This window comes from Micromys minutus, assembly GCF_963924665.1.
Source record: "Micromys minutus genome assembly, chromosome: 4".
In the NCBI taxonomy this organism is placed as follows: Eukaryota; Metazoa; Chordata; class Mammalia; order Rodentia; family Muridae; genus Micromys; species Micromys minutus.
The window spans coordinates 24466431-24492251 of NC_137973.1; the positions used below are offsets into that span (position 1 = coordinate 24466431).

Genomic DNA, 25821 nt, shown 5'->3' on the forward strand with positions numbered 1-25821 from the left:
TTCCATTTTTTAATATGGAATATATATATATTTTTTTTATCTCTAACTCTCCTTTCTATGGAGACTGGTGTTTTTCTCTCCTTTCTTTGGAGATGTTATTTAATATCTCTCCCTCTGACTTTCTACATTCAGTTTCCTTCTGAGTTTAAGCATCATTTTAATATATATATATTTTTTTAACCTGATCAGAAGTTTGGCTGCACTTTGATGTCTTCTGTGTGTTCTGTGCTTCCCTCTGCAATTCAGCTCAAACCTCTCACTGTGACTGGCCCAGCCTCTGTCTTTTCATTCACAGGAAAAGACATTTCTGCCTTCCACCTGACACTAGCTTTAAACTGGCATGAATTCCGATGGTTTGCCAATCTGGGCTGGATTGCTACTTGCTTCAGGTCAGCAGCAGCTTCTGCTATCCCTGTCTGCCTGGCTCCCAGGCCCGAATTTCCATTTGCTGCATTTCATCCACAGGCACCAGTTGGCAGCTCTGAGAAGTTGCTGGGCCTGCGGCAGCAAGCTGGCATGCATTTCATACACTGTCCCTCTGCTCATGGCCCTCGGCTTAAGTGCCAGGCAGCCAGCCATGCTGCACAGAGGCAAGCACCAGGCCTGCCTGAGAAACTACAGTTGCTAAGAGAACATTTTCCCTCAACCTTCTTCCCAGAACTTTTCAGGCTCTAAGCCTAGTTCTTTCTAAGTTTGAATTTCTGTGTAAGTTCTCAACCCAAAGTTGGTGCACCAATTGTAATGGCATTTTGGGGTTTTCTATACCCACTTTGGTCCCAAATAACTGCATGGTGTTTGAATGTACTCTAGCCCATTTTAGCTCTCACACAATTGACATGGAGACCTTATTTTTATTAAAAGGCTACAGGCACCAAACTGGGTAGGTAGAGTCTAACCCAACTAGGCTGCCTACTACCCAGCCTCATGTCCAATTAGTTGCCATCTGGTCTTGCCCTGAATCGTTCTGATCCCCATGTATCCCCATAGCTGCCCTCTCATCTCCCATCTCTCCTCCCTAGTCTGTTGGGACTCCTCACTGGGTTCTGATGTCCCACCTCCTCTGTCCTCTCCTGCCCAGCCATAAGCTGATCAGCTCTTTATTAAGCAATTAGAGATGATGGAAAATAATTTTTATATAACATTGAGACCTAAGAAGCTTGGCTGTGCCAACCTACGGACTGCAGACAGATGTCTGCACATAGAAATCAGCATCTGAATACACTGCACAAGACCAAGTCCCAGCAGTTAGGTAGTGTTCTGGGTGTTGGGGATAGGTTACACTGACATTCTGTTGGAAGCAAGAGTGTCAGCATGCAAGCAAAGAATTGCCAGCTAAAATGCAAAGACCTGGATTCATAACTCTTACTGGAAGGGCAAGAAAGAAGTGACAGAATAAAGGAAACAGACAAGTAGGGAAGGACAGTAATCACCAGGGAGAAAATACTTCAGAAATGGAGGCTTTAAGGCCAAATACTGGTGTAGTGCTCTCAGTGCTCCTCTGTCTCCCCATCAGTGTACTGCGGCTGAGCTTGGACACTGCGGATTCCCAGCCCTATTTTAGTTTATGTTTCTTTCTTTCTTTTTTCCCTTGTGTATAGGAGGAGAGGTGTGCATGCCATGGAATAAGGCTGGAGGTCAGAGGACCACTAGTGGTAGTCCATTTTCTCTACTACCATACAGGTTCTGGGGGCTAAGCTCATATATCATCATGCTTGTCAGAAAAGACCTTTGTGTGCTGAGCCATCAGCCCTGCTTTATAGATAGAAAAGGAGGCTCAGAAAACCTCAATAATTTGCCTAATGTCCATGAGCTAAAAAGTAATGGAGTGGGAGATTATTTTTTCTTTTTAATTCAGTACTTAGCAAGTCCTGGGAGAACTAGTATTGTTTTTCTGCACACTTTTTTAAAAAAATTAAACAACTTTATTTTAAAAAACAGAGATAAATGTACAGATATTTAAAAGCATTTATATGAATATATTTTTGTCAATACTTGATTTTTTTTAAAGGTTTGATAGTATGCATTGAAATCTTACTAGTTACAATGAGCATAAAGTACATGTAAAACAGAACATAACATGGAAATAGTCAAAGTTTTCTTGGTGTGTAAAGATTAAACATAGTGATTTTTAAATACCAAGAATTGCCACAAGGCTACATTGTTAGCTCTTAAATTATTAATGATTTAAGGTCTAGGTATACCACACTCTGAGAGGGTGCTATACACTTTTTTTTTCCCTAAGAAGGATTGAGGCTTCCACTTTTTGGCCTTTTTTTTTTTTTTTTTGAGTGTCATATGTTTTTTTTTTGGGGGGGGGATTTCTGGGGCTAGTATCCAATTATTAGTGACTGCATATTATGTCTGTTCTTTTGTGACTGGGTTACCTCACTCAGGATGATATTCTCTAGATGTATCCATTTGCCTACAAATTTCGTAAAGTCATTGTTTCTAATAGCTGAGTAGTACTCCATTGTGTAAATGTACCACACTTCCTGTATCCATTCATCTACTGAAAGACATCTGGGTTCTTTCCAGCTTCTGGCTATTATAAATAGGTCTGCTACGAACATGGTGGAGCATGTGTCCTTATTATATGTTGGAGCATCTTTAGGGTATATGCCCAGAAGTGGAATAACTGGGTCCTCAGGTAGTACTATGTCCAATTTTCTGAGGAACCGCCAGACTGATTTCCAGAGTGGTTGTACCAGCTTATGAATCCATCAGCAGTAGAGGAGTGTTCCTCTTTCTCCACATCCTTACCAGCATCTGCTGTCATGTGAGTTTTTGATCTTAGCCATTCTGACTGGTGTGAAATGGAATCTCAGGGTTGTTTTGATTTACATTTCCCTGATGACTAGGGATGTTGAGCACTTCCTTAGGTGCTTCTCAGCCATTCAATATTCCTAAATTGAAAATTCTTTGTTTAGCTCTGTAACCCATAGGATTGATTCTCTGGAGTCTTAACTTCTTGAGTTCTTTGTATATATCAGATATTAGGCCTCTATCAGATGTGAGATTGGTAAGGATCCTTTCCCAGTCTGTTGGCTGCCATTTTGTTTTCTTGACAGTGTCCTTAGCCTTACAGAAACTTGTTTTCCTAAACTCTTAAGCAAGGCTTAGGTAGCAAATAATTGTAAATCTTGTGAACCAGTCTTCAGTATTATTGGGCAGTGGTAAAGATGGCCTCTAGGAATCAAGTCTCCTGAGTTGCTCCACATCTTCCAGCTAAAGTCCCCTTCCCTTACATGCTGAGGTTTGTCTGCTTTCTGTCTTTTGTTGGCGATGATGGGAAATGAGTAGTATGCTGGGGCCTAGGAAATTTCAGTGAGGTTGAAAATAAAAATCTCAGGGGTTTGGAACTCTACCACCAAGCAGTGTCTTTATCTGCTCCCAGTTTAGTATACTTTAGTAGCTGAGACCGTGTAGTAAGTAAATGATTAGTAAAATATTACTGAAATGGATAACATTTAAAAATACCCTTATTTTTTGACAGTTTCAAAAGTATATACAATGTATCTTGATCCGATCCACCTCTAGGACCCCCTTCCCATTCCCTCTGGACACCTCTTCCAACATGTTCCCCTCCCCGCTTATTTTTTATAACCCACTATGTCCAGTTAATACTGCAAATGAAATGTCGACTCACCTTGTGCAGGCTTTGTGCAGGAAGTTTGTAAGTGCAGCAGCCATGTTATATGTTATATCCAGAAGACAGCACTGCATTCTCTGTGCCACATCTTTTGGGTGGGGAGGGATGATACAGGTGTCCTGTTCAGAGACATCTGACAGTATTTATTCTCAGAAGTTTGGCCAGGCATGAGTCTGCATTAACTGCTGGTGGCTGCTAAAAGAAGCTTCTGACCAAGGTTGAAAGCAGCACTATCTATAAACATAAAAATTAAGAACGCAGTTTGGCAACATGTCCATTTATAAAAACAACACTGTTAGATTCCACCCTAGAGTCTGTGACTTCCCAAGCCATGGACTTTTGACCAGGTTTATGTACCAGACTTGAATTCCCTCATGTGGAATAAAATAAGTACATAAAAAAGTTGGTTACCCTCATGACGTTCCTGTCACTGTTGTACTAGTGGATATACCTTACTTGGTAAGTTGGTGTTATAACATGCAAGATCCACTTCTTAGTAATACCATTAATGGCATTTCTCTTTGAATTAGCCTGACTGAAACCTTCCAGCACTGTGAAAGCTGGTAAGCAGGGAGGAGGTTTTCTGATCAATTTTGGTTGATTTCTTCAGCTGTAAGGTCTTCCCAAAGGGGAGGGGTGTTGTAGGAAGGTAGCCCACAACTGGCCTGAGGTTTTCATTCTGTGATCTGTGTCTTTTTAGGAGACGCATTATCCACAGGTGCAGCATGTTTATGCCACTTTCTAAGTTATACTTTTCAATTAGCTTATAAAGTAGTGGGTTTCTGTGAGGTTTGTAGACATACCTGGTTTTGATTAACCCACTACCCATCCTCTCACTCTTAACCTCCTCATCCCAATTCCTCCTTAACCCTTCACCCTCCAATATTTTTCCTCCTCCTATTACATGTTTCTCTGTCCTCTTACTCCTTAAGCCTTCCCCCCCTACACCTTCTTCCTTCCTAACCTTTACTGATACCCCAAATTAAACATATAAATCTAAAAAATTGAACTAGGATCCACATATGAAAAACACATGGCAGTTGCCTTGCTGGGCCTGGGTGACCTGACTTAGTATAATGTTTTCCAGTTCCATCCATTTTCCTGTAAAAAAATCCATAATTTCATTTTTTCTTTGCATCTGAATAAAACTATTTTTTATATGTACCACATTTTCATTACCCATCATTAGGTGATGGACCTCTAATCTGACTCTGTTCTCTAGCTGTTGTGATTAGAGCATTAATGCACATGGTTGTGAATCTCTCTGTCATAGGGTGTGGAGTATCCTCAGGAATGGTAGAACTAAGTTGTTGGTAGTTCTGTTTTTAGCTTTTTCAAGATATCTCCACACTGACCTGCCATGGTGACAGTACTGGCTGGTTTTTATATCAACTTAACACAAGCTAGAGTCATCAGAGAGGAAAGAGTTGCAGTTGAGGAAATGTCTCTGTGAGATCCAGCTGTAAGGCATTTTCTTAGTGATCAGTGGGGAAGGGCCAGCCCATTGTGTGTGATGCCATCCCTGGGCTGAGCCCTACTGTGGATATTTCATATGAGTAGAATCATACTTCCTTTATTGGTGTGTTTATGCAGATTCTTTGTTTATTGTCTATTTATCTTTTCATTGTTAAGGAGTAGAAACAGTGTTGAGGGATATAGCGCTGTCTGTGGTAGAATGTTTGCGTAGCATACATGAGGTCCTATATCAGTCCTATGTTCTCTGTGCACGTGCGCGCATGCGTGTGCATGTGCGTGTATAGAAACTTCAATCAATGATACAGCTTTAAGCTAAGTCCTTTAACTTTTATTGGCCTTTGTTTCATTGCCTTTTTAGAACTATATTTATTTATCTGTGTGTCTATGTATGGGGAGCAGGTGTAGTCAGAAGACAGTCTGTTCTCTTTCCCATGTGGGTCCCAAGAATCAGACTCAGACCGTCAGGCTTAGGGCAAATGCCTTTATCTCCTGAACCATTTTTCCTGCCCTTACTGAGCTTAAAAGAGTAAAAACTGGGTTTGATCACAGAATAGGCTTTGTTGTTGCTGTTGTTTCTTTTGTTTTGAGACTTGGTCTCATATAGCCGAGTATCTGAGGCTGGCCTTGAACTGATTCTCCTCTCTCCACATTCCAAGTATTTTTATTATGGGCACAAACCACCCAGCTTCAGCTCTAGAAGTAAGTCTGGTATTGGGTCATTGTTTGGGGTTTGTACCCAGCATCTTGTTGCAGTACTATCTATTAGGAGTAGGAACTTTGTGTCAGACCTATATTTCTCCTTATTTAGCCCTTTAAAGCCTGTGCTTTCTCTTTATAAAATAAGATCAAGTGATACAGCACTTAGTAAAATACCTGACATTAAGAATCCAATAGCTATCAGTTTGATTATACCATCTTCACCTCATCTGATAGTCTGCAACTGGAATCTGCTCCCTGGATGGTGGAGCTTTGGATGTTGTTCACCTTATTCATTGCTATTTAACCACTGTCCAGTGAGGCACTGTGTGTGATGGTACTCATTCATTTTGTTTATTTTTCTCAGGGTTGATTGGACTGAGCTCTCTGCTACAGCTGACGTCATGTTAGGACAGAGCAGGGCTTCAAATACTACTGTGGTACCTGTGTTGACTCCAACACCAGGCCTTGAAACAGCTAGAGCTCCTTAGGTATCTCCTTTTCTCCATCCACACACCCTCTGTAAAATCTTCACATTTCTTTTCTACTTGGTGCTAGACTTCATTCATTGTGACTTGAGGTTTTTCTGAGCAAGCACTCCCAGAACATTTGCAGAGCCTCATGAATCTGCTAGCTGAAAGAGTTACAAAATCTTGCTCATAATTGGGGAGGAAATGGAATATAAGCTGTTAGGTAGGTAAATACGAAGGTAGGTGGGTACGTAGGTTAAGAAAGGGAAAGTTTAGTTCTTTGACAGTTGGAAATATGTAAGTGATGTATTTTGGTCACTTCTTACACTATCTGATCCCCTTTCTACTTTCTCTAAACCCCTCCTACTTTCATTTTTTTTTTTTGTTTTTGTTATTGTTTTGGTTTATTGTGACCCTCTAGGTTTAATTGGGGTTGCTTTTCGTGAGCTTTAGAGGGTGCACATAGACAACCACCATTGACTACCCCACTGAAGAAAATGACTTGTCTCCCCCCAGCAACTGTTACCTGCTCGAGGAGGAATTAGACTTTCTGATCCCCTCCTTCATCCGTATGGGATTCTGATGGGCTCAGTCTTGTGAGGGTCCTGTGCAGGCAGCCAGCAGCCAGGTAATGAGTCATAAGTGCAAAGCCATGCTGTGTCCAGAGTGTTTTACAGAGCTCCTCCACATCATCCTGCTCCGACATCCTTTCCTTCCCCTCCTCCCCGTGCACCTTGGAGGGGATATAGGTACCACTTTAAGGCTGAAGCTCAGCTTCTTGATGAGGGTGACAAGGCTGTAGACAGTCATTCCACTCTTTCATCATTAATTTATTTTTTGTCCTTCCTCTCCTTCAAATGCTAGTTCAAAATTTAGAGAAAAAAAAAATCACTAGTTGGGGCTGGAGAGGTGGCTCAGCAGTTAAGAGAACTGACTGCTCTTCCAGAGATCTAGGGTTCAATTTTTGTCACCCACATGGCAGCTCACAATTATCTCTAACTCCAAGATCTAACAACCTCACACAGACATACAGGCAGGCAAAAGAACAATGCATGTAAAATTTAAATAAAATAATGAATATTCACTGGTGAAGTCTTACTGAATTAACTCACCTCTGTGTCACCTTCTTTCTTAGAGATCTCTCCCACCTAGGTCCTTGTTGACTCTTACATGACATCTGATGTTTATTCATGTGCCTCTAATACTTTTAGAGTGTCTGCAGCTGGACCTTGTATGTTTTTTTCTCTTTTGTTAAAGATTTTTTTTTTAATGTGTATTGTGTTTTACTTGCATTGTCTGTCTGTGCACCATTTGAGTTGCTAGTGCCAGCAGAGGCCAGCAGAGGACATTGGCTCCTCTGGAACTGGAATTATAAGCAGTTGTTTTCAGCTTCCCTTCCAGTTTGGTGTTGTTCCTACCCAGAACTCGGAAGAGGCCCTAAAGGACTGGTCTCAGGAATCTCTTTCTACTACCTTACGGTCTTGAGTGAAGAATCTCTTTCCTTCTCTACTGTGATCTGAGACTCTGAGCTTTGTTTTCTCCCATGGTCTTGTCTGTGCTGCTCTGTTACTTATATCAAAGATTGTGTGGCTTGGAGCATTAGCATTGTCTTGGGTTGAGCAGAGTACTAAGTACAAAACTGATAATGTCTCCATCAGTGATGGCTCTGCCTTTAGACTGGAGCTTCCACCTGTGGGGTTTTTTCGTGGAGGATCTGGTGGTTCATTTAGTTTCCTGTCCTGGTGATTAGATGGTTGATGTGTTTTATTAGAGTGTGGACACTTGGTACCTTTTATTAGGGTGCTGTTGCCAGAACTAGGATGTAACCCAGGCAAAGAGTAAGACCCCACTTCATAATCATTGCAGTACCATTTACCATGCAGTACCTTTGTTGTTCAAAGCAATCTCCATCTACTGCTGTTCTTTATTGTCAGTGCCTATGTATGAGGAAGAGCTTAGGAGTACAGACGGAAGGATTGCTTTCCAGGTGACCTGGGTTTTAATTTCCTCCTCTCCTTGGCTATCCAGGGCACTATCTTCGGCAACTCTTTTAGAGTAACCTCCCTTTCCTCCCTTGAATGGAGTGCCTTCCGTCCATCCTTGTGATTAATTGGGGAGCTGTTTTCTGTGTGGTCATCTAGTCTGCCCTCCATCTCTTGGAGAGCCTTTCATATGCAAACAATATGGTTAGAAAGTGAATTAACTAGGGCAGGAAAATTACCAACTCTAAGGCTAGAACTCTTGTTAGAAAGATGCAAGGAAGGGGTGCTGAGGAGGAAGGGACTAGATAGCCCCTGCTGGCAGCATGAGCCCTGCTGCAGTGGTCCCCTTCCCTGGACCAGCCTTCTGTATCCTCTGTAATATCCGGCATCTCCCTGGCATTTGCTTTGGCCCGCTTATGTGTTCCTTGCTCTTCTACCTGCTGTGGAGAAGGTAATGAAGGTAAATGGTCTCAGCACTTAAGTGATTGGGAAGCAGAAGGCCTGAGAGCCTAGAAGAACGCAGTGCTTTCCAAGTGGGCAGGTTAAAGGCCTTGGCCCTCACCAGGAATGTTCACCGAGGGGCTTGGTAAAGATAAAGAGCCTCCTCTCCTTTCTTATTTGACTTTGAAGTCATACTTAGCCATTAATGGCTTCAAATATAAATGTTTATTGGTCTCAAGTTGATGTGCTGGGACTGTACTTGAGGGAGGTTGTAAGGATTAAATACTGATTAAATATATGTTTAAGCCATGGTATGTGGTCAAAAATATGAAGAGTAGGCATACAGGATACTAGAAAAGTGACATCTGACACATTTCAAAATTTTTCTCTTACTAGGAATAGACAAGGGCCCTGGGCCTAATTTTTGAACTAATAACCTGTATTTAACTATGCCACAGACACAGAAAGGAGTCAATTTTTGTTTCCTTCTCCTGTGCATTTAACCTTCAATATTGTTGGCCAGAGATGAAGTACCTAAATTAAAATGTAAAATACTTAGCAGGCTGAGCACCTCCTGTAATGACAATTCTGAAAATTTCTCTCTCTCTCTCTTTCTCTTTCTCTCTCTCCCCCCCCCCCCCCAGAGGTGGGGTTGGTTGCTGTTGGTCACAGTTTGTTAAGTAGTCAAGTGCAAAGAAGAAACAACAAAAAGAAATTAGATATTCTGATGTTGAAGATCAAACTTGTCCCAAAGAACTCAAGGCTCCGAATCTGCAGGAAGTAGTCTAATGGTGACTCTGACACTGCCCACTTTCCGATCCCTGGCTTTATTCAGGAATCTCTTTCCTTTCTCCTCTCTCCTTTTCCCTCTCCTATCTAGTTTTAGGGGGTTGAAAGGGTAGAAGAAAAGGGGTAGAGAAGAATGGACAAAAAGAACCCACTGTCTTAGGGTTTCTATTCCTGCACAAAACATCATGACCAAGAAGCAAGTTGGGAAGGAAAGACATTTTATTCATCTTACACTTTCATATCGCTGTTCATCACCAAAGGAAGTCAGGACTGGAAGCCAAGCAGGTCAGGAAGCAGGAGCTGATGCAAAAGCTCAGCTTACTTTCTTATGGAACCCAAGTCTACCAGCCCAAGGATGGCTGGGCCCTCCCACCTTGATCACTAGTTGAGAAAATGCCTGACAGCTGGATCTCATGAAAGCATTTCCTCAACTGAGGCTTCTTTCTCTGTGATAAGTCCAGCTTGTGTCAAGTTGACACAAAACCAGCCAGTACACCCACAAAGTAGCCAAAGACAGCTACAACCTCTCATATCTGCTACACTTTTTTTGAGGATCACTAAATTGACTGGTTTAATTGCTACTTTAACCTTCATGATGTCAGAACCCACAGCCATTTATTTTGAGTTATAATAATCCCTTATGTTTGTGCAACACTTTGCAGTTTTAGAGTTGGGTTTTTTTTTTTTTAAACATAGGTTCTTTTTATGAAAACAGCTTTAGTGAGATATCATCACACGATGAAATTCACCCTTGGGGGTGTACAGGTATCATTGTTACCTAGTTGCAGACATGTTCATCATCTCCAGAAGAAATCTGTTTGCTATTAGCAGTCACTCCACCATACACTTACACAGACCCAACCACTAATCTACCTTTTGTTTCTATGATTTACCCATTTAGGCATTTCACATAAAAAGAATTACACAATTATTATTTAGCTTGGTATCTTAAAGGCTCATTGTTTTATAGCATGCTTCATCCTTTGTATTGCCAATTAATATACTGTTGTATACTTAATACTACCTTTTGTTTTTATCAATTTGTTGGTAGATAAATATTTGGGAAATATGTGTTGTAAGTAATATTGCTGTAAGCATTTAGGCACAATTTTTTGGAGTTGTGTTTTTATCTCTCTTGGGTATATACCTTTGATGGCAATTGCTGTATCATACGGTAGCTCTATCTTTAGCATTCTGAGGTACTGTCCACTGTTTTTCAGGATCCGAGAGATAGTTCAGCAAGTAAGTACTTAGTATGCAAGTGTGAGAACTCCCTTTGTAAAAGCTGGGAGGGTGCAGTGTCTGCCTCACTTGTGAAACACGGAGATTAAGTCTGGAGCCGGTGCTCTAGGTTAATGAGAGACCCTGCCTCAACGCAGAAGGTTGTGTGCAATCCAGGAAGACCTGAAGTTAACCTCAGGACTTCACCTAAATGTGCTTTCACACACACACACACACACACACACACACACACACACACACACACACACACACACACACACCCTCTCCTCCAGAACAGGTTTTCAAGTAGCTGTATCAGTTTAGGTTCTATCGGGAGTCTATGAGGCTCCAGTTCCCCAGCACCTGTCTCAGGGCTTTTTCTGCTGTCATGTGTGTCCTGGGATATCTGTTAATGGTATTGACTATCTTCTCCTCTGCTTATTAGCCCTCTTACATTTTCATTCAAATCATTTGCCTTTTGTTTTTATTTTGAGGTCAATCTTACTGTGAGTACCTAGCTGGCTTTGACCAAGCTGGTCCCAAACTTGTGGTGAGTCTTCAGCCTCTGCCTCTGGGATGCTGGAATTCCAGCATGTATCAATACTTTGCTCTCTGCTCATTTTTTATTTGAATTGTATATTCTTTTATTGTTGAGTTGTAAGAGTTAGTGTTGTTGCTTTGCTTTTGATGTCAGCTCTAAAGTCATTGCCCAACTTGCAGTATTTCTTCTAGAAGTTTTATAGTTTTAGCTCTCTTCTAGTTTTGTTTTCGTTGTTGTAATAAAGACTATAACCAAAAGAGACTTTGAGAAGAAGAGTTTATTTCACCTTACACTTCCAGATAACAGTCCTTCACTGAGGGAAGTCAGAGCCGGAGCTGAAGCAGAAACCATAGAGGATCATTGCTTACTGGCTTGCTTTTCATGGCTTGTTCAGCCTGCTTTTTTCTATACCACAGGGCCACCTGCCCAGCAGTAATATCACCCACAGTGGGCTGGGCCCTCTCACATCAGTCATCAATCAAGAAAATGTCCTTCAAACTTAACCTATAGGCCAGTGTGATGGAGGTATTTTCTCAATTGAAGTTCCCTCTTCACAGATTAAAAAAGAAAGTAGCCAGGACAAGCACTTACAGTCTGTAAATCACTTGGACCTCTTCTGGACCCCACACACTTTCACTTGCATATGGACGTGCCAAAACACATGTGCATATAAGTTAGAAAATAAAATGTCTCTTATAAAACAAAAGTTACTGGAACTGGACGTGATGGCCCACGACTTAAGTCCCTCTGCAGAGGCCGTCAGATCTCTATCAGTTCACTCGCTCTATGACAGCCTGAGTTACATAGTGGGACCCTGCTGTTTGTTTGTTCGTTTGGGGGGTAGAGAGAAGAAGAAAAAGAAAATCACCGAACCTATAAATATGAGTTTATTTCTAAGTCTTAATTTAAACCAGTTGAGACATGTATCTGTCAGTTTTGCTAGTATCACATTGGAGCATAATGAATTTTAAAGTTAATAAGTACAAGTTTTCTAGATTTGGGTATTTTTTTAAAGATTTTCTGGGTTATTCATTTGTGTTTCTGTGAGTTTTAAAAGTGAGCTTATGCATAAAGCTGTGGGTTACTATCTTAACCATATAGAACCTCCTGACATCTTTGTAGTTACTCAGTCCTCACCCGAGATCCCTAGTGAGCTGTAGACTAGAGTGTACAGCCCTCAGGTCTTGGACAATTTTTGTCTTTTTTTTTTTAATCTTTAAAGAAAAGATGTTTTCTAAGAGTTTTGACATATCGTGATGGATTGTAGAGTGAGAGATCGACAGAGCAACAGAGGTGTAGGTACAATGTCAGTGTTACCTGGATGTTGATATTGTGTCCTGCAACTCTGCTGGGCTTATTAGTTTATAGGTTTTTCTTTCTCCTCCTCCTCTTCCTCGTGCTCTTTCTCTTCTTCCTTTTAGAATCCTTGGGTTTTCTAAATGTAAGATTATGTCACCTGTGCAGAGTCAAATCTTTTCCTTCTGTCTAGTCTGGATGGCTTTCACTGTATCGCCTTGCCTTGTTGCCTGACTAGATTCTCCACCAAAATGTTGAATAAACAGGGTGGTAGTTACCATCCTTCATTTTTATTCCTAGTCTTAGCGTTTCCCTCTTTTTACCATGATGTGTGATGCTACCTTGAGATTGGTATAGACCATCCTCATTAGGGAGAGGAAATTTTCTTCTGGTTCCACTACTGCATTACTCTGACACCAACTGGTTGTCATGTTAAACCAGTCTTGCATTCTTGATATAAATCCCAATTGACCATGTTGCTAGATTGAATTTGCTAGTTTTTAAATGAGGATTTTTGCATTTATTTGGTCCTAACAACAATCCTGTGATTATATTCCTTCAGAAAAAATGAAGCATAAATTAGACTGTTTGCCTGTGACCACATAATGTCAAAAGTGAAGCAGGAATGAAGACTTTTCCCCTCTTAACATAAATAATTTACCATTGGTTTTTATTTCTTTGGGCTATTTGAGACAGGGTCCCACTATGTAGCCCAGACTTGCCTTGAACTAACAGAGATTTATCTCCCAAGTGTTGGGCCCAAAAGCCTGTGTTACCACATGCAGCCTGCTCCCTTAAAAAAAAATTACTACCAATACCATTCTGGGCTGGAAACTCCCAGAGAGGGAAAGGATCTTTTTAACCCTCTCATCACAAAGCCATTCATGTGTTACAATGGATTGCAATTTGGCTGTTATTCGTGTGCTTTTCAGTGTTTCTGTTTTGAGTCATGATCACTAGCAGCCAAGGCATATGTGTAACTCCACTTTCTTTTTTTGGTGCTCAGCATTGTTGGTGCCTATACATTCCTCTGACTTGAAATCTCTTGCCTTTCTCTTTAACAACTCTTTACCTGGCAGTGTGTACTTATCCCCTCCCCCTCCTCTGTCACCATAGCAACTGCTTTACCAAAGACTATAATTGCAGTTTACTGAAAGAATCCCAAGATTAAAATCTTTGCCTTCTCCACCTTTTCTGGTGTGTATATGGTCAGACTGTTACACGTTTCACATTGAGATTCAGACTCTTAGATGACCAGAAAGTTCTTTGTGGCAGCTTGCAAGAGAGGGCAAACGCTTAGCCATGTCCATGTTGTTGGGAGACACATGAATTCTTTGAATTTTTAGTGTATACATGTAACTCAGTTGCTTCATCAATTTCAGCATTGTGATTTATTCCTGCCATACTTATTCCTGAGCTCCTGCTGTAGCATATAGGTCTTTAACTGCTTTTATGTCTAAGGGTCTTTTGCCTGATGTTTGTTTATGTGCCTAGGGCCTATGGAGGCCAGAAAAGGATGTCAGGTCCCCTGGAAATGGAATTATAGACAGTTGTAAGATGCCATGTGGGTGCTAGGATTCAAACTCTGGTCCTCTGGAAGAGCACCCAGTGTACATGATTGCTGAGCCATCTCTAGTCCCTAGTGTGCAGTTTTTACAGTGTACTTCATGGACCAGTGAAATGGCAAAGTGAATAAAGGCACCTGCTGCCAATCCTGATGGTTGAAGGAGAGCACCAATGCCCCCCCCCACACAAATTAATAAACAGTCATCTTAGTGTTAGATCCCTGAGAGAGTATCTTCTGTAAGCCACAAATTAATATATAACAAAGGCAATAAAAAAATGCATTTAAAAAATTATCAGTCCTGATTATTTGTGTTGCCTCTCCATCATTATGTGTATTTGGAACTCGGATTATGCATTAATCAATAAATAACCATATGCATGATTAAACATAAAATGCAGGAGTATATGTACTTACTAATTTTCTTCCATTTTAAATTCAAATGGAATTGCCTCATTTTATAATTTAGCAGCATTCTGAAACGGACTGACTTTTAATGCCAGCAAAAAGAATGTTTCTGCATCTCTCTCTCTTTTTTTTTTTTCAAATTCAGTTAACTTTATTTAAATTGAAAAATATTTCTTAAAACTTCATTTAGCGTCAAGATCATTTATGAAAATTACCGGCATTTGTAAAGCAGAATCATTTACATTAACAATACCAGCTTTTACTTTGGAGCTTGTTCTTTAAGCAAATAGTGGAGAATGGAGAGAAAAAAAAAGTACGTTATTTACAGAAGATATCTACATATTTTAATATTTAAGAATGCTCAGGAACAAACATGGTGACAGAAAAGACCTTAGAACACGTTGACATCTCAGAAGTAATCTCCAAAGGTTTAGTTTTCTCAGCAGCTATCAATGCCTAAGATCCTTCTTCATCTTGGATCTTGGGAGCCAAATAATACTTTAAGTGTCCCATGTCAGCAATTTTATACTCTACAACAAGAGGCACATCTGCAGACATACTGAGTGTTGCTGTAGGAGACAGTGGAGTGGCTTTTGTGAGAAAGTTCAGGTACCGCAGAGCGAAAGTTAGCTGAACTGGCTCATTCATCTCTATGGTTACAGCTTCCTCTTCTTTATCAACATTGCTTGAGACAATTTAATGTTCCCATTGCCAAGCTCTCCACTTGCAGAGAACTTCACCCCATCCTTTGCACAGGATATCACAACGGCATCTCCAGTATGGCTAAGGTCTCTGCATATACGTGCAAATTCACCAGATAGCATCTTCACTACACAGCTGTACTCTTGTTCTGGGATTCCAAGCTACTCAACATCCAAGTCCATCAACTTCATTTCATAGTCTGAAACTTTCTCTTGATTTGGTGCTTGAAATACTAGTGCTAAAGTATCAGCATTATCTTCAGCCCTCTATGCAATGATGTCTTCATTACCAGCACATTTTAGAATTTTGGACATGCGGTGAGGTTCACACCCATGGCTAGGTTGCGATCGCAGCGGTACATGTCGAAGCCTTCGGAGTGCAGAGTAAGCTGCACCAAGGAGACGTGAGGCGAATCCACGCTCTGTAGATTCACGCCACCTGAGCCGATGTCCCAGCAGGCCTCGTTGATGAGGTCTTTGAGTGCCTCCAGCACCTTCTTCAGGATGGAGCCCTGGATCAGGCGTGCCTCTAACATGGTGGCGGAGTTGCGGCGGCTGTGAGAGCTGCTGTAAGACGAGCGAGGTGTGGCTGCCAAGGTTTACGGTTTACGGTGCAGAGGAGGCGTGAAGGCCCGGAGCGACGACTACCCTCCCTGCGCCCGCAACCGTCTAATGCCGCCTGCATCTCTTCATCTGAAGAGTAAAATTTATAGTGTCTAGTACAGATCGGCTGTTTTCTTCTTTTCATAACTTTATTAAGATGTATTTGTTTAGATACATGCATGTTTATAGAATCTAACTTGATGCATTTTAACCATGTGTACATATATGACACCATCTCTATAAAGAACATCAGCATAAAGAACATAACCAGCATTCTCTCAAGTTTCCTAGTGCTTCTTCTAGAGGCAGCATTACCCACCTTTACTGTTTGACTTCACCTAGCACAGCCGTTCTGAAGTTAGTCTGTGTTGTCATGTGCATCAGTGCGTTCCTTTACGTTGTTCAGCATTCCATTTTGTAGATAATTTTTGTATATTTGTACTGCTATAAGCCTTTTATGAACACTCATGTGCAGATCTTTGTGTAGGCATGTGGTTTGCTTTTTGAGTTTTTTCCTTGTGCAAATCTTAGAAGAATGGCTCTGTCATGGCCTAGGTTGTGTATATCACAGTTGGTCTGGTCAGTGGCTGTGCAGTTGTTTGTACTTTATTGTGGTGAGTGATCTAGATGAACATCTGTATGTGTCTATTTGATATTGTCCTAATCTTCTTTTTGTTGCTGTGATAAAACAAACCAAAGCCAACGTGGGGAGGAAAGGGTTTAACTTACAGATTGTAGCCCACCATCAAGGGACACAAAGGTAGAGACTGAGCAGTGTTACTTACTGGCTTATGTCCTCTGCTCAGCTGGCTTTCTTACACAGCCCAGGACACCTGCGTAGGGATGGCGCAGCACTGCACACAGTGGGCTAGACCCGAAGATCAGTTAGCAATCAAGACGATGCCCACAGATAGGCCACAGGCCAATCTGATGGAGGCAGTTCCTCAATTGACGCTTCCTCTTCCCAAGTCTGTCAAGTTGACAAGCAAATCAGCCATCACAGCAGTGTGTCTTATCTTTCTTCATATGTTTAAGTCTTTTGTCCATTTTAAAAGGATTTTATTTTATTTTTTATTTTTGAGAAAAGATCTCACTATGTAGCCTTGACTGTCCTAGAACTCTGTGTAGACCAGGATGGCTCAAAATGCACAGAAATCTACCTGACTCTGTTTCCCAATGCTGGGATAAAGGGTGTGTGCCATCACTCCTGGCCTAAGTAAAGTCTCGTTAACATTATTTTGTGTGATGGGGTGTACATGTGTGAGTGTCAGGGGACAATTGTAAGAGTCTGACCTTTTTCACCATGTTGGTTCTAAGGACCCAACTCAAGTTTTAAGACAGGTGTCTTTACTTGCTTAGCCATCTTGTCAGTTTCTAAAATTGGATATATTGCAGTATTGGCCCAGTTACTGCGTTGTAACTCTGTGTGTTCTAGGTAGTTTCTGTTGGATGTCTTTGCTCTGTTCTCCCCTTGATTGTGACTTGTCATGTCTTTGCTGCTGTTTTCTGCTATTCTTGCTTCTTCATTTTGTCTTTTGAAATGTGTCGTTAACTGTGTACAATGATATTTGAAGAGTAAAAGTTCTTAATTATGATGAAATCCAGTATATCGGTTTTTTTCTTTAGTTTGCACTTTATGTACTTAAGCTCTACAACTTCAAAGTCTTAATGTTTTCTCCTATGTTTTCTTGTAGATATTTTGTGTTCCCGTCTTTTAAGTGTGATATGGTTTTGATAACGTTGTACAATGTGAGAAAGCAGTCAGGGTTGTTGTATGTGTGGTATACACTTGTTGGAAGATTCTTTGTCATGAACTGCATTGGCACCAATGCAGAAAGTCATCAGATACACTAGTCTGTCTGTTCTGTCCCATTGGCAAGCACTAGTTACAAGCTTTTATGATCGTTGTAGCTTTATATACCTTAAAAACAATTAACAAAACATTTTCAACATTGTTCTGCCTTCAGAATTAATTGGGTTAGTCTACCTTGTTTTCATTTTCATATAAATTTTAGAATCAGATTGTCAATTTCTATCCAAAAAAGAAAATAAAAAATGTTGATGTGCTGGGCATGGTAGCATACACCTTTAATCTCAGCACAGAGACAGAGGCAGGCAGATTCTGTGCATGAGTTAAAGGGTAGTCTGATCTACAAAGCAAGTTCCAGGACAGCCAAGGCTGCACAGAGAGAAACTATGCTTCAAAAATCAAAAGCAACAAAAAAGTTGAAGCTATAACATTTAGTAATCAGTTTTAAGAAAGTTGTGTTTTAGCAATATTCAGTCTTTTTTCCTATGGACACAGTCTGTTTCTCTACATATTCAGGTCTGTTTTTCTGGTGCTGGGCTTGAACCCTGGAGTAAGGTCATTTACCATTTCACAAGCACAAAGTAGCTCCTTTGATCCTAACAACCCTAAAAGGAACTATACAGCCCATGGTAATTAAACATGGCACCTTCCCCAAGGCCATGAAGTTGGTAGGTAGTAGAACTTGATTTCAGATTTCCGTTTGCTCCATCTTAGGTTTCTGTTTCTGGGATAAAACTTCATGACCAAAAACAACTTGGGAAGGAAAGGATTTATTTCTTTCATTCTACAGTTTTACATCACTGAACAGTAAAAGAAGTCAGGACAAGAACTCAAGGCAGAAACCTAGAAGCAGGAACTGAAGCAGAAGCCATGGAGGAGTGCTGTTTACTGGCTTATTCAACCTGCTTTCTTATAACTCAGGACCATGTGTCCAGGAGAGGCACCACCCATATAGATCATTAATTGAGAAAATGCACTACACATTTGCCTATTCATGAATCTGATGGAGGCATTTTTTCAGATGAAGTTGATCTGCCCAGATAACTTTAGTTTGTTTCAACTTAAGAAAAGGCCAGCCAAGAAAGACCCTTGGAGTCTTGGCTCTTGGTCACTATACCGTGTAGTCTCTGGAATTCCTGGAATAGACAAAGAAATAAGTAGAAATGCCTTTATTGTTGTGGCAGAATTGTTACTAAGCTGATGGGCATGAGATAGAAGAAAGGGAGACAGATGGAGAATGAGAAATGGCTTTTTCAGTGCATTGGATTTCAGTATCTATAGGATGTCCCCCAGGAAGTTCCAGAGAGGAGTCTGAGAATCTTAGCACTGACAAGTATTGCAAGGTTTACAAGTAAAGCAAGAACAGCCTGTCTTCCAAGACCACAAGAGAGCAAGGATCCCAGGAAAAAGACTTCAGCATTGTTCAGTGAAGTGAGAGGTCTAGCTAAATGAGATCTGGAAAATGAAATTCTTTAAAAATTTCAGTGATAGGCTGGCTATTAATGATTTTATTGAGAATAATTTCATCAGAAGTCAAATTGAAACTCCTTGGAGGAGTCAGCAGAAGATGGAAACCACAGATGGTAAATGTGCACAGCACTTTCCAGAAGTCTAGATGAGAAGCAGGCCAGGAGATTGGCTGATATTAGCTAGAGGGACTGATGTGTTAAGGAAATAGTTTTCCTTCAGGTTAAAAGGGACTTGGTTGAATTTGTGGCCTGAGTATGTAGAGCCCAGAGAAGATGATGTACTTGGACTAAAGGAGACTAGGTGAGTGTGAGAAACTTGAGGTAGAGGTAGGAAGTTGAAAAAGATGTATAAAGGCTCCAGTGTTTGGGTAAAATAAGAGTGCCTTATATTTATTAGAGCCATAAAAATGGAAGTTGAGAGCCATCCAGTTTTGGATTGGAAGAATTAGCCAAGGCTGATAAAGCTGGACCATGGGTCCTGAAAGCCTAACTATGGCTGCTGACCTTAAAACTGCCTGCTACAAAGTGCATTGGTGTCGTTTTCTTTTCTTCCCAGATGAGTGTAACTATCCAGAAGGGACAGCACACCCCACAGGTGGCCTCTTCTGTTGGACATATTCAGTGAGAAAATTGGACATGCAAAAGAATCAGAATGTCTGCAAACAAGAAATCAAGAATAACTGTCCTGGGAGGAAGAGAGAAGGGGTGTGGCAGGGTCACCAGCACGCCAGTATGCTAAGATTAAGTATGTGTGGAAGGGGGTCGAATCTATGTGCTTGTATGTTTGTTTGATTCAGGATATATCCTTATTAGGACGGTTTCCACTCATCTTGATTCAGATCATTGTATTATTGCTTCCACCTGGAGGAACATCCTCCTGTCAGCCTTACTTTCTGTCTACAGATTGACAGGACAGTGGGATGGCCAAGTCTCAAGATACCATTTAGTAAGGCCAAAGCCCATGGGGATTAGAAGCATCCTGGGCATTTCATATTCATGGCGTAGGAACTGGGGCTCTGCATCAGGCATTGCTTCTCCTGTTTCACTTCTGGGAAGCATGTTCTCACAGGCAAATCTGAGTTTTAAAGTGGCCTTGTGAGCGATGTATAGACACACAGGAAGTACTAGAAGTGAAAGACATGAGTTAAAGAGAAGTATAGTTAAGGAATTCAAAATGGATTGCAAGATCCACAGATTTATTTTTTCTAAACAGAATGAGAAGAGGGGCAAATGTAAACATTTGTGTCATTGGTATTATAATATTAGTATTTCAGAATAGCTTCACTTGCTAGAAAAGGCTTTTGGGATATAGATATGGAGGGGAGGGTTAGGAATAGACCTCGGTACAGTAATGTGAAGGGAATATAATTTAGTCCTACAAAAACAAAACAAAACAGGTCTCCATAATATGGAGCAGCCTTGGCCAACCCCAGTCTAAGAAGGTAGTCTGTTATTGATATGCAGGGCTAGACAGCTACCTGTCACCACCACCACCATGTGCCTGTGGAGTGGCACCCTGTCTACAGACTAGAGGACAGTACCAAGGAAGGGGAATCTGACTTCTGTCTCACCTGCCTATCCCTTCAGTCTTGTAGCACTTCTTCATATGCATTCAGCTGTTGATAAACTATGTTAAATGTATGACCTAAAGTTTGTGAAAATGGTGATGGTGTTGATTACTTTGTATCAAAATAAATAACATTGTTCCAAATTTATTTAATACTTAACAATGCTGTGGGCTAAGTTCTCTTTTTATCTAGAGTCAACATAGATGACTCATTAGTACTTAGGCAGAGCAATAGGCGTGCAGCTGGCCTGTGTGTGAAATGTGAGGAAGTTGTTGGAGAGTCTTTTGTGAGTGCCAGGAAAGACCTTATTACTGAGACACAGCTCACACATCATAAAGTTCACTCAGTTAGATTTGACACTTAAGGGATGATTAGAATGGTCACAGTTTTGCCATCACCACTGCTGAGTCTCAGAATTCTTTCAGCGCCACAGAGGGAAGCCTCGTTGTCTTCCCCACACTGCTCCTCCTGGTTCAGTCCTACCTGCCTAGCCACTCTCTCTGAGCATTTCCCAGACATGGAGTTATCAGGTCTCCGCTGGCTTCTCTTGCCTCGCATGGTGTTTTGAAGCTTCATCTATGTTGCAGCTTCTATCACTTCTTTGTGTGCTTTTTAACTGCCAGCTAACGTGGCATTACTTGTTCATCTCTTAACAGGCATTTGGGTTGTGTCTTCATTGAGGCTTTTATAAAGCTCGGCTGTTGGAAACATTCATGTATATTTCAAGTGAGTGTAGGATCTGAGCCTTGGGAGTTGACTGCTGAGCCATACAGTGCCTCTCTATCTTTTTGAAAAGGTGCTTGTTCCCACCAGCACCTTCTGAGTGCTCAGGTTTGGTTTTTACACCTATGTATTCTTGTCCTAGCTAACCTAGTGCGTGTAAGGTAGTGGCTCATTATTGTCTTGTTTCCCTGGAAAGTCATAGGGAACTAATAACAAATTTTATCTTTTAAAGTATTCATAAGCACGCCTGCACTGTGTGTGTGCTTTTTTTATTGTTGCTAAGAGTTTTTACATATTCTGGTTATAAATTCTTTATTACATATGTTGTTTGAAAGTATTTTCTGTCATTATGTGTATTGTCATCAAGTTCTTGATGATACGTATGATTTGAAGCAAAAATTAATTAATTTTGATGTTTAAAATTTTTTCTTTTGCTCCTATCTAAGAAACTTTTGAATAACTCAAGAACACAAAGGTAGAATAGATTTTGGAATCAGGAAGTGTGAGTACTCCAATTTTGCCCTTTTTATGTTAGCTATTCATTTTCATGCGAACTTAATCAATATCATTCTGGGCCAAAAACAAGTAATGAAAACCTGGGGTTTTGATAAAGGCTTTGTTGAATTTGTAGCTCAGTTAGTATATCACTTCATACTCCAAAATCTCCTTCCTTTGGAGTACGTCGTTTTGCTTTATAAAAAATTATTATTATTATTTTGTGAATTTTGGGGTACAGATTTTGTACATAGTTTCTCAATTTATTTTTGCATGTTTTAGTCTTTTTACTATTGGCTTGGAATTGTTTTGTTTGTTTGTTTGAGACAGGGTTTTACTGTGTAGCCCTAGCAGGACTTGAACTCTATGTAGACCAGGTTGCCTTCAGGTTCCTGGAGATCTGCCTCCTCCTGCATCCTGGGTACTGGGATTAAAGACATGTGCCAAGATTACTTTCTTTTTTAATAATTTATTTATGTGCATTGGTGTTTTGTCTGAATGCATGTTTGTGTGAGAGTGTTGGAGCCCCTGGAACTGGAGTTATGGACAGTTGTGAGCTGCCATGTGGGTTCTGGGAATCAAACTCAGGTCCTCTGGATGAATATCCAGTGCTCTTAACTGATGAACCATCTCTCCAGCTCCCAAGATTACTTTGATTTCACTTTTATATTGTTAATTGTTATATGTAGAAAATATACTTTTGTTTGGTTTTGTATCTTTACATTGTTTTGTTTTTTATTTTTTGTTGTGTGTGGATTCCTTAAGATATTTGTGCACATGATCAAGTCATTTGTAAAGGAGGGGGTTTACTTCTTTTCAATTTGTATGTTTTTGTTTCTTTATATTGGTTAGGGATCCTAGAATTACCCCAGGTCACCTAGAACTGACAAGTAACAGGCTTTCTTAGCTTGGTTACAGGATGCTAGGAGTAAGACAGTCTTTCACTTTTAAGTCTATTCGGTGCAGGTGTCTGTGCTAGTTTTTTCCAACTTGACACAATCTATAGTTATCTGACAAGAATGGCCCTCAGTTGAGAAAATTTCTCTTTTAGATTGGTCTGTAGGTAACTCTGTGAGCATTTTCTTGCCCAGTGGCTGATGTGAGAGGGCCCAACCCAATCTGGATAATACTATATCTGGACAGGCAGTTTTGGTGCTATAAGAAAGCCAGTGATAACTGCATTCCTCGATGCCAGTGTTTTTCAACCTGTGGGTCACCATCCCTTTGGAAGGCCTACCAAGCCTTTCACAGTGTCACATATCAGATCTCCTGTATATCAGATACTTACATTTCAGTTCATAACAGTAGAAAATTGCAGTTATGAAATAGCAACAAAAATAATTTTATGGCTAAGGGTCACTACAACATGAAAGTCACAGCTTTAGGAAGGTTGAAAACCACTGCTCTTTGGCCTTTTCTTTACTGCCTGCCTTCAGATTCCTGCTTTATTTAAGTTCCTACCTTTGCTTCTCTCAGTAATGGACTGCGATCAGAAAGTCTTAGCCAAACAAGCCCTGTCCTCCCCAAGTGACTTTTGGTCATGGGTTTTGTCACAGCAATACAAAGAAAACTAGGACAGTCTCCTTTTGTTGTGGACGGAGAGTGAGATTGAATTTGACAGGTGCTCTGGGTAACAAGTTCACATGGAGGTCTATCTAATGCATAGTGAGTTTGAAGTGGGGCTAATAAAAGAATGGCATGGCCCAGAACCACAGTTACATGTCCTGGAAACTTGATGTTTATCAGACTTTTCAGCCAACTAAACTAACTTTATATTGTGCAGAGGGTTTCTACCAGCTTGCTTAGACAACACAATCTGTATTGGTGTACTGGCTGGTTTTGTGTCAACTTGACACAAACTGGAGTTATCACAGAGAAAGAAGCCTCAGTTGAGGAAATGCCTCCATGAGATCTGGCATTTTCTCAATTGGTGATCAAAGAGGGAGGGACCCAGCCCATTGCGTGTGGTGCCATCCCTGGGCTGGTAGTCCTGGGTTCTATAAGAAAGCAAGCTGAGCAAGCCAGAGGAGGCAAGCCAGTAAGTAACATCCCTCCATGGCCTCTGCATCAGCTCCTGCTTCCTGACCTGCTTGAGTTCCGGTCTAATCCTGACTTTCTTTGGTGATGAACAGCAATGTGGAAAGTGTAAACTGAATGAACACTTTCCTCCCCAACTTGCTTCTTGGTCATGATGTTTTGTGCAGGAATAGAAACCCTGACTAAGACACCTGTTTTGTTTTTCTAAGATTTTAAATTTACTTTCAATTGTGTGTCAATGTATGTGACTGCATGAGAGCACGTGCAATGAGTGCAGCGGGTACCAAGAGGCCAGAGAAGTCAAATCCTAAAACTGGCGTTATAAGCCGCCATTTGTGGTGGGTGCTAGGAACCAGACTTGAGTCTTCTGGAAAAGCACCCAATGCTCGTCTAACCTCTGAGCCATCTCTCCAGCCCTAGACTGTTTAAAACAAATCATGATTCAGACTCAAGTTTTAAAAGGTAAAAGGGGTGGGAGGTTGGTAATTTCATTCATGAATGCAATTGTCTTAATTTTATTTTACTTTTTAGAAGAGAACATTTTATTTTAAGACTATAATTCTGTGGCATTTTGAATGAGAATGGCCACATAGGCACATATATTTGAATTTTTGGTCCCCTGTTGGTGGACTATTTAAGAAGAATTAGGAAGTGTGGCTTGTTGGAGGAGATGTGTCACTGGGTTGCTGAGAGAGAGAGAGAGAGAGAGAGAGAGAGAGAGAATTGAACAGAGTGAAATCTGAGATAAGCTGCCCATTTTCCCAGTTTTTAATTTCAGAGGAAACTGTTACATGACATGGTATCATCTCCAAATTCCACCATATTGGAGCTTAGCATTTGGAGGGGTCCGTCTAATTGTGTAGCCACGGTGTTCCACAGTTTGTTCCTATGAAAAATGATGTGAAATTATCTGTAGCTCTTAACATTTATATCTGTAAGTGGTTTGTATTGTTTTGTAATTTGAGATGTAGAAAACACTTTCTCTTTCCATTCTCTGAAGTCACAGAACTTGTAAGATTGAACTCAATAGAGATAGTCTGCTCTTTCATTTGTTAGATACTTTTGAGTGTCTGCTGTGGCCCAGGAACTATTGCTAACACTGACAGTGAACAAAATGGACCATTTCTTTTTGCCACTTTGAAGTTACCATTATTTAAAATTAAATTAGAAATGAATCTAAAATGTATGAGGTAATAGTAGCTAAGGAGATAAAATGGGAAGTATTAGGAATGTAAAGCTTACAGTGTAGATGAGGTGACCTAAGAGATGGTTACTTCAGGTAGTATATCAGTTAAAGAACGAGAGCAAGTGTTGATTTCTATGTAGCCAGATCGGAAGCTGAGACCTACTAGGGACAGCACCTTAATTCAGAGTCCTGCATAAGGCAAACTTGTTTTTAGATACCAGCTCCCCACTCCTGCCTGCACCTGCCCTCCTCTGCATCCTATCCTGTTTTGTGACAGACACTCTGTTCTAATTAACAATTTTGTAGCCTTTTTGTAAAACACAGTCTGTGATAAGGTGTTTTGTTTTAACACCACTGCTGCCAGAACTGAGAAAGTCTGGCTGGCTTGGAGTCTGTACCAGCCCCTGAGGGGGAATGGTATTTAACTAGCTCTGTGTGCCCTTTTCCCCCTCAGTGCTTCATTGCCTCTGCCTGTTGTCTTCCCTTGCCTAACTTCTGTGTAACTTTCCACCCCACTCTGAACTCTGTGCTTTCTTCTCTGCTTTCCACTTTTCTTGCCTTGTTCTCATCACACCGTATTTCATGTCTCCCTTGTCCCTTATCTCTGATTTTTCTTCTCTCTCCGTCCTGTGTCTTGTGATGTGTGTGGAGAACAAGGGTTATGCAGGTGAAGGGTTTTGTCCATTTCTTCAGAGT

General features: G+C 40.8%; 1 protein-coding gene and 2 pseudogenes across 11 annotated transcripts in view; 1 reads left to right on the forward strand and 2 right to left on the reverse strand.

The window, feature by feature from the left end:
• LOC308419637 (nucleophosmin-like) overlaps positions 1 to 25821 on the reverse strand; it is a 506796-nt pseudogene that overhangs the window by 239947 nt on the left and 241028 nt on the right. The gene's annotated exons all lie outside the window — the stretch shown is intronic.
• ARHGEF11 (Rho guanine nucleotide exchange factor 11) overlaps positions 1 to 25821 on the forward strand; it is a 107408-nt gene that overhangs the window by 12567 nt on the left and 69020 nt on the right. The window lies entirely within an intron of this gene.
• On the reverse strand, positions 14990 to 15770 carry LOC308419852 (proliferating cell nuclear antigen-like; annotated as a pseudogene). The gene has a single exon. The product of its transcript is annotated as a proliferating cell nuclear antigen-like (transcript).